Consider the following 13277-nt stretch of genomic DNA (forward strand, 5'->3'; position numbering starts at 1 on the left):
CGGTAGGCTAGACGGGGAAAGGCTGTTCCCATTAGTTGATGGTACAAGGACTAGTGGACACAGATTTAAGGTTTTTTGCAAGAGATACAGGGGGTTGTGAAGGAAAACTTTTTTACGCAGCGAGTGGTGAGGACCTGGAACTCGCTGCCGATGGAAGTGGTGGAAGCGGAGACACTCAATATTTTCATGGGGAGACTGGATAGGCACTTGAAGGAAATAAATTGCAGGGCTACGGGGATAGAGTGGGGGAATGAGACTGACTGGAATGCTCTATAGAGAGTCGGCACAGACTCAATGTGCCGAATGCCCTTCTTCCGTGCCGTTATGACTCTATGGGGGAAAATTCAGTTGTTTGCGCCTCCTGTTAGTGCCTTAAGAGGACGCTAATGGGGTGCAAAGCAACTAGTGCCCAGGCGCGGCGATATTTGCGCCGCTCGTGAAATTAACTAGACATTTTGTGGCAGCGCTAAACACTACTGCCACAATCCCCTGCGCCGGCAGATCATGACGTCAGTTGAATGCACAACGCCCCGGTAGCACCCGGGACCGGATATTGAGTGGTGCTCCCTGCCTTACCACCTGCCGCTAGCAACGACAGGCTGAGGGGAGCGTTTTGCAGTCAGAAAGGGACTGGGACAGCGCTATTTAAAGGCGACCGCTTCCTGCCTTTTTTTGTTGGTGACATTTTTGCACCACGCATTCTGAGACAGAGAGAGAGAGACTTCTGGAGAGATTCAACACTGTGTGAAGGAGTTTTGGGTACTGAGTAGCACTTTGCAGGTTTATTTTTATTTACCCTTCCTTGCTTCGCCAGCGCTCTGAGGTAGCGCCTCGCTCCTCGGCCTTTGCGCCTTAAGACAGGTGTGAAGCACCTGCTTTAGCGCTCCAATCACCTCCGGGGGCGATAAAAGCCAAGTTTGCCGTCGGAGGCGATAATTAGCGCCAGGCGCTAAACTTTGCGCACGGCCGATAATGGCGCCCCAAACGGGGCGATACCGAATTTTTCCCCTATGACTTCTGCTGAACATGTTTCAATATACAGTAAATAGAAATAACACGCTAATATGTCAAAAAATATAGATAAATTCAAAAATCAAACAGAGTGAGCGAAATCTGGTTACCTCGAGAAGCTTGGGGCTCCAGTCTGAATACCGATGTTTTATATTTACTTTAATTATTTGCACGGGCGTGCTTGCATATCATGTACCAATTACTGCTGTATAACAACCTACACAGTCTAACAGCTTCAATAAATCATTCCAATAGGCCTTCTAATTGTAGAAATAGTTGAGGCAATATTTGGGACTTCAGCATTTTTGAGTGGTTTACAAGGAGTGTGGGGCCTTACTAAAGGATATGGCTGCCAAAAATTAACGGCGGAGGAAAAAGACTTAATAATAACTTCAAGAGTCAAGGTCAGAAACCGCATTAATCAAAATTCAACTGATTTATATGCATTAAGTTCAAGAAAAATAGGAGAAATGTTGCCCAGTTTATATGAGGTGGATAATTACCTCATTAGGGATGAATATCTAAATAATTGCAGGTTTGGAATTATGATCATACTTAATGATCTAGGGATACTGTAGCACAGTGGTTATGTTGATGGACTAGTAATCCAGAGGCCTGGACTAAAGACCCGGAGATATGGGAAGGAATTTTCTAGAGGTAGGCGGGTTGGGGGCGGGGGGGCCTCCGAGGTGGGCGGGAAACCCGGGAGGCCGGGTTTCCCGGAGGTCATGCCCACTTTAACGGCAGGGCCTGTTTTGAACGTGAGGCCTCGGATTTACACACGCAGCAAGCCAGCTTGAGAGGCTGGCTGGCTGCGGACGGGTAGGCCTCAGATGCATGGGGGAGTGATTGCGGCGGGGGCGGGGTGGGGTGGGGGGAGGTCGGAGAACGGTTGCCTCGGGGATCGCGGGAGGGGGGATCGGGGGTCGACCAGAGGATGTCCTTTAGAGAAGGAAATCTGCCGTCCTTACCCGGTCTGGCCTACATGTGACTCCAGACCCACGGCAATGGGGTTGACTCTTAACTGCCCCTCTGCCACTCAGTTATACCAAACCGCTATGAAAAAAGACCTTCACATCACGGACTGAGGTTTAAGAAGGCTCACCACCTTTTCAAGGGCAATAAGGGATGGGCAATAAATGCTGGCCTTGCCAGCGACGCCCACACCCTGTGAATGAATTTAAAAAAAATCTAGATCTAAATTAAAATCTCTCAGGAAAAAATGTTGTTCTTCAAGTGTCTAGTCCAGTTCAGATCATAGCAAACCTCAGAACTGAATACCAAGGAGAATAACAAGAATGTTGCCAGGGCAATAATATATTCATAATAACACCAGTCAAACATCATAAACAGGCTGTCACTTGTCCCTGCTCTTGCAGCAGTCTGCCTGTTCCGATAATAAGAACGATGATATTCTAATAAAGGTACACAATAATAAATGTCCAGCGAGGGTTCATTAAAGCGACTGTAACAATGTGATAAGCATGTTGGCCTTTATTGCAAGGGGGTTGGAGTCCAAGAGTACTGTTTACTGTTTAAAATCTAAATTTCCCAGCTTTAAGCAGGGTTAAAAAGGGATAAACAAGTCCTACAACTCAGAGCAGCTGAAGGCAGTTAACAAGGGAAACTGGAGTAATCTGGTTAACCTGGTTCTGCTGTAGCTGGGCTCAGTTCAGCAAGACTTTGTTTCAGGGCCTATAAAAACAGGCTTTGAAGTGTAATTTTCAACAGAGTGCTGAGAGTTGGGTGAGTCAGGGGAGGCAAGGCCTCAGAGCTTCGGCGGGTGCTTCAGCGGCAGAGCGGGCCTACAAAGGGCTCCAGAGACCAGGTAAGGCTTACTTTACTGGTGGTATTGAACTAAGTTAATTTAAATTGATTAAAGGGGTAGGTCATGCCAGGAGAGCCCAGCCCCGTGATGTGCTCCTCTTGCTCTATGTGGGAATTCAGGGACGCTGCCAGTGTCCCTGACCAACACGTGTGCCAGAAATGCATCCAGCTGCAGCTACTAACAGGCTGTCTTGCGGTGCTGGAGCTGCGGGTGGATAGGTTGTGGAGCATTCACGATGCTGAGAGGGTCGCGAATTACTCGTACAGTGAGTTGGTTACACTACAGGGTAGGGCTGCACAGGCAGAAGGGAACTGGGTGACCACCAGGTGGAACAATAGAAGCAGGCAGGTAGTGCAGGAGACCCCTGTGGCCATCCCCCTTTCAACCAGGTATACCGCTTTGGATACTGTTGAGGGGGATGACTTAGCAGAGGAAGGCAGCAGCAGCCAACTTCCTGGCACTGGGGGTGCTCCTGCTGCCCAGGAAGGGAGGAAAAAGAGTGGGAGAGCAATAGTGGTAGGGGATTCTATAGTAAGGGGAACAGATAGGCGTTTCTGTGGCCGTAGATATGAATCCAGGATGGTTTGTTGCCTCCCTGGTGCCAGGGTTAAGGATGTCACTGAGCGGCTGCAGGGCATTCTGGAGGGGGAGGGCGAACAGCCAGAGGTCGTGGTCCACATTGGTATCAACGACATAGGTAAAAAGAGGGATGAGGTCCTGCAGCAAGAATTTAGGGAGCTAGGTAGAAGATTAAAGAGCAGGACCTCAAAGGTTGTAATCTCTGGATTACTCCCGGTGCCACGTGCCAGTGAGTATAGGAATAGGAAGATAGAACAGATGAATGCGTGGCTAAAGAGTTGGTGCAGGAGGGAGGGCTTTAGTTTCCTGGATCACTGGGTCTGCTTCTGGGAAAGGTGGGACTTGTGTCGGACGGTTTACACCTGAACCAGAGGGGGACCAATATCCTTGCGGGGAGGTTTGCTAGCACTGGGGGGGGGGGGGTTAAACTAACTTGGCAGGGGGATGGGATAGAGTGGAGCTATAGTAGGGGGTGAATTACAGCCAAATACGGAGGAAAAAACAAGTCAGCTGGGAAGGCAGAGCAAATATGTGAAAGGGAATATGGCAAGGCTGGAAGGCATTTATTTTAATGCAAGGAGTCTTGCAAATAAGGTGGATGAACTGAAGTTGTTGTTGAACACATGGGAGTATGATATTGTTGCTATCACGGAGACATGGTTGAGGGAGGGTCAGGACTGGCAGCTCAATATTCCGGGGTATAGAATCTTCAGGCGAGACAGAGGGGGGTGTAAAAGGGGAGGGGGTGTTGCAATATTAATTAAGGAGTCAATTACTGCTGTAAGGAGGGATGATATATTAGCGGGTTCCTCTAATGAGGCCATATGGGTAGAACTTAAAAACAAAAAGGGGACAAGCACTTTGCTGGGAGTGTACTATAGGCCCCCAAACAGTCAGGGGGAGATAGAGGAACAGATATGTAGGCAAATCTCAGAAGTGTGAAAATAATAGTGGGGGATTTCAACTTCCCCAATATTAATTGGGATAGTCAGAGTGTGAAAGGCTTAGAAGGTGCAGAATTCTTAAAGTGCATCCAGGAGAGCTTTTTGAGCCAGCGTGTAGAAAGTCCTACGAGAGGGGGCGGTACTGGACCTAATTCTAGGGAATGTAGCCGGGCAAATGGTGGAAGTGTCAGTAGGAGAGCATTTTGGCGACAGTGACCATAATTCGGTGAGATTTAAGGTGGTCATGGAAAAAGACAAAGACGGCCCGGAAATAAGGGTTCTAAATTGGGGGAAGGCCGATTTTAATATGATAAGGCAGGATCTGGCCAAAGTGGACTGGGAGCAGCTACTTATAGGAAAATCCACATCAAAGCAGTGGGAGACTTTCAGAAGGGAAATAGAGAGTACAACGCCAACATGTTCCTGTAAAGGTCAAGGGTGGGACCAACAAGCAAAGGGAACCTTGGATGACAAGGGATATACAAAAATGCATTAGGAAAAAAAGGGGGGCTTTTGGCAGTTACTAAAGATGGAGGAAGCCCTAGAGGAGTATAAAAAGTGCAGGGGCATACTTAAAAAAGAAATTAGGAGAGCGAGGAGGGGCCATGAAATAACACTGGCGAGCAAAATAAAGGAAAATCCTAAGATGTTTTATAAGTATATTATGGGCAAGAGGATAACCAGGGAAAGGGTAGGGCCCATTAGGGACCAAAGTGGCAATCTGTGTGTAGAGCCAGATGATGTAGGTGGGGTTTTAAATGAATTTTTTGCATCTGTGTTCACTATGGAGGAAGACGATGTAGACATAGAAATCGGGCAAGGGGACTGTGATATACTTGAACATATTAGCATCGAGAGCGAGGAGGTACTAGCGGTTTTAGGAGGCCAAAAAGTGGATAAATCCCCAAGCCCGGATGAGATGTATCTCAGGCTGCTGTGTGAGGCAAAGGAGGAGATTGCAGGGGCTCTGACACAAATTTTCAGAACCTCTCTGGCCACAGGAATGTACCAGAGGACTGGAGAACAGCTAACGTAGTACCATTATTCAAGAAGGGTAGCAGGGATAAACCAGGGAATTACAGGCCAGTGAGCTTAACATCTGTGGTAGGGAAATTATTGGAAAAAATTCTGAGGGACAAAATTAGTCTCCACTTGGAGAGGCAAGGATTAATCGGGGATAGTCAGCATGGCTTTGTCAAGGGTAAATCATGTCTGACCAATCTGATTGAATTTTTCGAGGGGGGTGACAAGGTGTGTGGATGTGGTATAGATGGACTTCAGTAAGGCTTTTGACAAAGTCCCGCATAGGAGACTGGTCAAGAAGGTAAGAGCCCATGGGATCCAGGGTGCCTTGGCACGTTGGATCCTAAACTGGCTGAGTGGCAGGAGGCAGAGGGTGATGTTCGAAGGTTGCTTTTGTGACTGGAAGCCTGTGTCCAGTGGGGTACCTCAGGGATCGGTGCTGGGTCCCTTGCTGTTTGTGATCTACATAAATGATTTGGATGAGAATGTAAAAGGTATGATCAGTAAGTTCGCAGATGACACGAAAATTGGTGGGGTGGTAAATTGCGAGGAGGAAAGCTACAGGACAATATAAACGGGTTGGTCAGATGGGTGGAAGTGGCAAATGGAATTTAACCCTGAAAAGTGCGAGGTGATGCATTTTGGACGGACAAATAAGGCAAGGGAATACACAATGAGTGGTAGGGCCCTAGGAAGCACAGAGGGTCAGAGGGACCTTGGTGTACATGTACATAGATCCCTGAAGGCAGCGGATCAGGTAGATAAGGTGGTTAAAAAGGCATATGGGATACTTGCCTTCTTTAGCCGAGGCATAGAATATAAGAGCAGGGAGGTTATGATGGAGCTGTACAAAACGCTGGTAAGGCCACAGCTGGAGTACTGTGTGCAGTTCTGGTTGCCTCACTATAGGAAGGATGTGATTGCTTTGGAGAGGGTGCAGAGAAGATTCACCAGGATGTTACCTGGGATGGAGCGCCTCAGCTATGAAGAAAGACTAAACAGGCTGGGGTTGTTTTCCTTGGAGCAAAGAAGGCTGAGGGGGGGGACCTGATTGAGGTGTACAAAATGATGAGGGGCATAGATAGGGTAGATAGAGGAACTTTTCCCCTTAGTAGGGGGGTCAATAACAAGGGGGCATAGATTCAAGGTAAGGGGCAGGAGGTTTGGAGGGGATTTGGGGAGGAGCTTTTTCACCCAGAGGGTGGTTGGAGTCTGGAACTCACTGCCTGAAAGGGTGGTAGAGGCAGGAACCCTCACAACATTCAAGAAGCATTTGGATGAGCACTTGAAATGCCATTGCATACAAGGCTATGGACCAAATGCTGGAAAATGGGATTAGATTGGACAGGGCTTGATGGACGGCGCAGACACGATGGGCCGAAGGGCCTCTTTCTGTGCTGTATAACTCTATGGGCTAGATTTTCAGTATAGGCAGTTTTGGGGCGCTAACCTTAGCGCCTGCCCGAAGTTAGCGCCCGCCCCAAAGTAGCGCCCCGTTGCCGGGAATTCAGTGGCTTCGCCCTAAGAGGTTGGTGGAGCGCTAAAAGAGGCGTTCCACTACTCTCTTTAGGCGCTAAGCCGGCGGTGCAGAGGGATAGCGCCCAGGCGGGGCGCAGCGCGGGTGCGGTCATTTTTGGACTGACAGCAGACCCCGTGGCGCCGACCAGCTCTTAAAGGGGGAAGGGACGAATTGGTCTGCTGCCACGCCCTGCACACTGCAGCCTTGCAAAGAGGCCTCAACACTGCTGCTCAGCCCCAGGGAGTCATGGCAACGCCAGAGAAGGCCCGTCAGCATGCCTTGCGCTCCTCAGAGGGTGATCTGGACATAATGGTCACAGCTCTGGAGGTGAGGCGCAAGATCTTGTTCCCAGAGAGTGGGAGGAATCCAACCCACCACGACTACACCAAAGCCTGGAAGCAGATCGCCCAGAGGGTGACGTTCACCGGCGATGCCCCCAGGACCCACAAACAATGTCGTAAAAAATACAACGACCTGACCAGGATTGTCAAGGCGAGTAGCCTTTCCAGTCTCCTCCTCATTCTTGCATGTACACCTGACATGATGGGCAAAGGGAGCTGGAAGTCCTATTGGACAGCCCTCAGCCAGCAGCATTGGGACAGTCATGAGCATCAAATGGCCATTTGGCACTCTACACTTTGGCCAAGCTATTCCACCATGGGAGGCTGTGCACACATCAGGGCTTCACTCTGTCCAAGCTGTTCCACCATGGGAGGCTGTGCACACTACATCAGGGCTTCACTCTGTCCAAGCTATTCCACCATGGGAGGCAGTGCACACTACATCAGGGCTTCACTCTGGCCAAGCTATTCCACCATGGGAGGCAGTGCACACTACATCAGGGCTACACTGCGCACTTACAGCCCGTCCTTTCTCTTGCAGGCTAAAGTAGCCTTTAATCGCCAGGCCTGTGCCAGGGGTGGTCGCGCCAAGCTGCAGAAGTTCACTCGGCTGGAGGAGCGCGTGTGTGTGCTCATGGGAGCCCGTGTGATTGTCCCCACAGCGTGCGGAGTATCCGACCCTCCACTGCCCGGCAATGGTAAGGACCTCGCCTTTTGGCCCTCTCTCGTCGCACTGGCCCATCCGAGCTACCTCCTTTGCCACTGTCCCACCAATGCGCTGAATGCCACCAGTCCTAACTCCCTCGCTGACACCGTCTCCTCACTCTGAAGCTACTCTTGTGCATTCCTGCTTTCAGCTGGTGACGACCAGGACCCTGAAGCTGCCAGTGACAGCACCTCCGAGCAGGAGGAAGAGGAGGAGCAAGCCGGACCATCGGGGGAACAGTCACGTCCCGCAGGAGAGGAGGAAATGCTTGACACCTCCTCACTGGACGAGTGCCTGGAGGAACTGTCGCAGGGCAATGCAGCTTCTGGGACCAGTGGCGTCCAGCCACCCAGGAGCCGTGCGCATGGCCCGCGGCCTTCCCCCCCCCCCCCCCCCAAAGGGGGGAAGGATCAGAGGGGAGTGCTGCTGATCGGCACACTCGCCGCCACCAACGTGGCAAGGGGCCCTTAGTTCGGCCCCATCCTCCCCAGCGGGAGAGTCGCGACTCCAGTCCGGACACCTTCACCTCGGAGGAGGTGCGGAAGCTGGATAAGATGGCCGAGGATTCGGACCGGCGCCACACGGAGCTCATGAGCGTGGTGGGGCGCATGCCTGAGGCCATCGAGTCGCTGGCGACCAGTGTGCGCGAGTTCGGGGCAGCAACTGCCACGAGTGGCCGCATGCTGACTGATGCCGTCAAGACCCTGGCGGATGTGATGCGCGCGCACACCAGGACAACGGGCACTCACTGCTGCCACACGCGCTGTCTCAGGCAAGCATCGCCAGGGCAGCCGCCGCGCTGGACCATCACAGCAAGCCGCCCCTCGGCTGATTGTTGCGGATCTTGCAGTGCGGGCCTGGCCGAGTGCCACCGCGCCACAGCACCAGCCAGCGCATCCCAGACGCCAGCTGGCCCACATTGCGCCATCCGTCGCCGCCATTCCCCCACTAGGGCGTCAAGGGCAAGCGGCTGCAGCTGATGGTGGCCAGGCTCAGGTGCGCCACGCCGCCCCCCAGCGGCATCTGGTGGAAGGGCATCTGAGCCTCAGGCACCTTTTTCCCCCCCCCCCCAGCCTCGCAGCAGCCGCTGGGCAGAGCTTGCGAAGGAGCAGCAGGCCGGGCAGGGGAGGCAAAAGGCTGGGCAAGGTCTCGCCCTCGCGGGCCACTCAGTAGAGGGTGTGGCCAGCTTTCCTTTTATATGGCGGTGGCCATCTTTATTTTGCCCATGGTTGTGTTGTTGGAGGGCTTATTTTTTGCGTTAGGCCGACATTGAGGCCCGGTTTGAAGAAAGGTGGAGTGACTCCTCCCCAGTTTGTGGGAGTGAGTCGTTTGTTGGGCTTTTTGTGGGGCCCGTTTATTGTTTTTGGGGATTCATGTGGGAAGGGCTTTTCATTTTTGTGTAATAAAAAATTATCTTTATTCATGCAGTCTCCATGGTTGTTCTTCTTAGTGTTTGTTGGCTTCGCCGGCTGAGGGGTTGCGGAGCGGCTGCATTCATCTTCCCTCATCGGCCCTGACCATTCCCTGACGGGGCTTAGAAGTACCGTGTAATAAGGTGGCGTCGTGCGGCCCTTGGCCCTGGTCGCTCCCTCCTGGGAACGTACTCCTGCTCCTCCTCCTCCTCATGCTCCTCCTGCTCCTCCTCCTGAGGTGCTGGTCCAACGTCAGGTGGCAGTGCCTGAGTCCTGCGGATAGCCAGGTTGTGTAGCATGCAGCAAACCACCACAAATTGGGAGACCCGGTCCGGCGAATGCTGGAGAGCTCCTCCGGAGCGATCAAGGCAGCGGAACCGCTGCTTGAGGACCCCAATAGCTAGCTCGATGTTGCGGGTGGTTTGATGGCTCTCGTTGTAGGCCTCTTCAGCAGCGGTCCTGGGTGCGCGGAGCGGGGTCATGAGCCAGGTGCACAAAGGATAGCCTTTGTCCCCGAGTAGCCATCCTCTTGGGGGAGGCTGTGCCTGGAAGATGTCATGCACAGTACTCTGCCGCAGGATAAAGGCATCGTGGCTGCTGCCTGGGAAGCTGGCATTGACTGCCATGATGCGCTGCTTGTGGTCACACACCAGCTGCACATTCAGAGAATGGTAGCCCTTCCTGTTGCGATACTGCTCGCCATGCTCCAGAGGGGCCCGCAAAGCCACATGCGTACAGTCAATGGCGCCCTGCACCAAGGGGAATTCCCCGAGTCTGGAAAATCCCAATGCGCGCTGATGCTGGCTCTCCAGGCCATGGGGAAGGAGATGAATTGGCTTCTCCTTCTGAACAGTGCTTCGGTCACCTGGCGGATGCAGCGATGCGCGCCGTACTGGGAGATGTTTGCTATGTCCCCAGCAGCGTATTGGAAGGAGCCGGTGGCATAGAAGTTCAATGCCACCGTCACCTTCACTTCCACCGACAGACGTCCTGCACCTGAGCTTTGGCCGCAGATCTCTGCAATCACCTCCTTTCGGAATCGGAGCCTTTTAACACATCGCGCGGCACTCATGTTTAGGTAGGAGCGCTGCTGGCGGTATAGCCTGACTGGGTAAGGCCTACGTGGCCGACACCTGTAGCCCCCTCTGCCTCTAGCCAGGGCTGCCCCTCTCTCAATGCGTCTGCGAGCCCTACGGACATGGAGCTGCAGCTCCGCGTTGGCACCCCATGCAACCCCCATCAAATCCTGGCAAACACTCACATTTCCAAAAGGCCACTTGCAGCGCTCTGGCCTGAGTCCAAAAATACCTGAGCTCTTGCTGCTTGAAACCAGTTAGCTATCCTCCTTGTTGTGTCTCCAGAAATGCGTTGCACAAGAGTGTTTTCTGAAAAAAGGCTGGCCTTTATACTGGAGAGCACGTCCCCTTTAATTTGCGCCCCCCGGGGCCCGCGCTGGTTGTGTTGCGTTCCTTTTTCCAAACGCTCCGGCTGCCAGCCGCACAATGGGGCGGTCCGACTGAAGTTTGGAATCGGGGCGCACAAAGGGCGTTGCACGAGGATGTGACGTCATTTTCTGCGCGCGCATCCGGGCGGGCGCTAAACTTTGCGCCGGCGCTAACGGGCAACTTAATTTGGGGCGGGGCGCAAACTGCGCTGTGCACGGGCACTACACGCATAGCGCCCGAAAATCACTTCTCTTGGCGCTAACTGCTGGCGATATCAACTGAAAATCTAGCCCTATGACTCTAAGGAAGTCTTACTACATTTATACAGGGCTTTGGTGAGACCACTGCTGGAGTACTGTGCACAGTTTTGGTCTCCTTATCTGAGGAAGGACATACATGCCTTAGAGGCGGTGCAATGAAGGTTCACAAGATTGATCCCTGGGATGAGAGGGGGATTGACAGGGTAGATGCTGAGAGTTTGTTTCCCCGGGGCTGGAGAGTCTAGAACTAGGGGGCTTAGTCTCAGGATAAGGGGTCGGCCATTTAAGACTGAGATGAGAAGGAATTTCTTCACTCAGAGTTGTGAATCTTTGGAGTTCTCTCTCCCAAAGGGCTGTGGATGCCAAGTCGTTGAGTATATTCAAGGGCAAGATAGTTAGATTTTTGGACTCTAGGGGCTAGAAAATCATTATAGCCCAGGAATGGGTGGTGTCAGTAGAAATGTTGGAGAATTAGAGCTAGGTGCTAATGCTTTAGACTGCAAGCAAAATTCATGCGCACTGCTCAAAAAAATGATTGGAGTCCTAATTCAAGTCTTGGGAAAAATTCGGTACCTTACACTGAACAGCGCCAGCAGATAGGGGTAATGAGGCACTAAGGCAGTAGCGCCAGGGCAAGGCAAATCTGGCCCCCCCCCCCCCTTGTGCCGCTGGTACGAGGTCCCGCCAGGGACTTCAATGCCAGGCAGACAGTGACGTTAGTGAGCGCTGGATGCCCGATCTGTAAAATTGATTGCCGCCACTTATCTTAGCATCTCGACCAGACAGTGACAGGGAGAGCTGGCGTGCAGCTGTAGGAAGCCGGCTCCAGCGACTTTATCTAAAGGCATCAGCATTAATCACTCCCAGCTGTCAGGGCAGGTTAGTTTCAATGGTTTCTTGTCAGTTTCACCCACTGAACAGCTTCTATGAGTAATTTCAAGCTTCTTTTGTATCAGCAGTCTTCTGGCAACTACAAAGTGGCTACATTTATAGTTCAAAGATTCAAACTGCTACACTTGGCAACATTAATGGAGGCTGTACTGGTGCCACCTCGCCCTCTAGGACCTATGGCGGAGGGAGCGTAGGCAGTGAGAAATACGGGAACATGTGCACAGAAGGATGAGGAGGGACATCAGGGCTCTCACCAGGAGGCCTTACCCTCCGAGGGTATTCCGACAACACCTCTCCTACCTTCAATTAAGCGAGGAGCAGTGTATTAGATGGCTGTGCATCACCAAGGTGGTGGTCACAGAACTCTGCCACCTCCTCCAAACAGACCTCCAGTTTCACACCAGGATGACTTAAACTCCTGATCCCTTTTACTCACCACATCCTCAACATATCAACCCTGTGTCATGCCATATCACAGCATCCTCCTGGGCGCAACGGTAAAATGAGAGACCACAAAATATTCCAGATGCCATTAATACATTTATGCATAAACATATCACACATATCACATTCACTCTAATAACTAATGACCATTGTGCCTGCCATAGTTGAATAGCTGACATTGTGTGCAAGGTGTGAGTGTTGGTTGGTAGAGATTGTTGGTTGTTGAGTGCTGGGGGTGTGGTGCTTTGGGCAGTGTGTGAAGATTATGGTACAGGTGGTCGTATGTAGCATTTGTTGAAGGATTGACTCACACTGACCACCTGAGTGAGATAGTTAAATTTCTTCCTGCACTGTGTGTGGGTCCTGGGGACCACAGTGCTGTCCGAGATGTGCTGAGCTACCTCCCTCCACATGGTGCGGCAGGCTTGCGGTGAGGGCCTCCTGCTACTTGCTGGGTACAGCACCACCCTCCGTCTCTCCAAAGTGAAGACCAACGCCTCATTGCTGAATCTATGGGCTCTCTCCCTGGGGCATGGATGTGCCAGCAGTGCAGTCGTCTGGCTCCTTCTACTTGGCATGCTTGTGCTTGCTGAGGCAGCGGCACAGCCAGCAATGCTGAGAATGAGGTTCTGCAGCATCAATGAACCTCCCCTTTAAGAACTGGAAAGAGCCTGTGGCAATGATGTGATTAAACTGCACCTGATATTGGTCAGCGCTTCGAGTTTAACACCATTGAGCTCGGCCATTAGCGCTTGATTTAGCACTCAAACTTTCTTTGTGCAATGAGACTAAATTTTGCGTGCAGTTTGAATCATAAGTGCCTGGCGCTAATTCTCAAACTTTTCTAAAGTTAGCGCCCATTCCTGGGCTATAA

General features: G+C 51.9%; 1 long non-coding RNA gene across 1 annotated transcript in view; it reads left to right on the forward strand.

Annotated features, from left to right (window-relative positions):
* Window positions 1-2752: 2752 nt before the first annotated feature.
* Window positions 2753-13277, forward strand: part of LOC147117866 (uncharacterized) — a 46841-nt gene continuing 36316 nt past the window's right edge. Inside the window, exon 1 of the long non-coding RNA XR_015078311.1 lies at window positions 2753-2839. This is a non-coding gene — a long non-coding RNA (uncharacterized LOC147117866). The remainder of the gene's footprint in view (window positions 2840-13277) is intronic.

The sequence above is a fragment of the Somniosus microcephalus genome, chromosome 5 (genome assembly GCF_052327205.1).
Source record: "Somniosus microcephalus isolate GS21.2 chromosome 5, FLI_Smic_1.0, whole genome shotgun sequence".
NCBI lineage: Eukaryota > Metazoa > Chordata > Chondrichthyes > Squaliformes > Somniosidae > Somniosus > Somniosus microcephalus.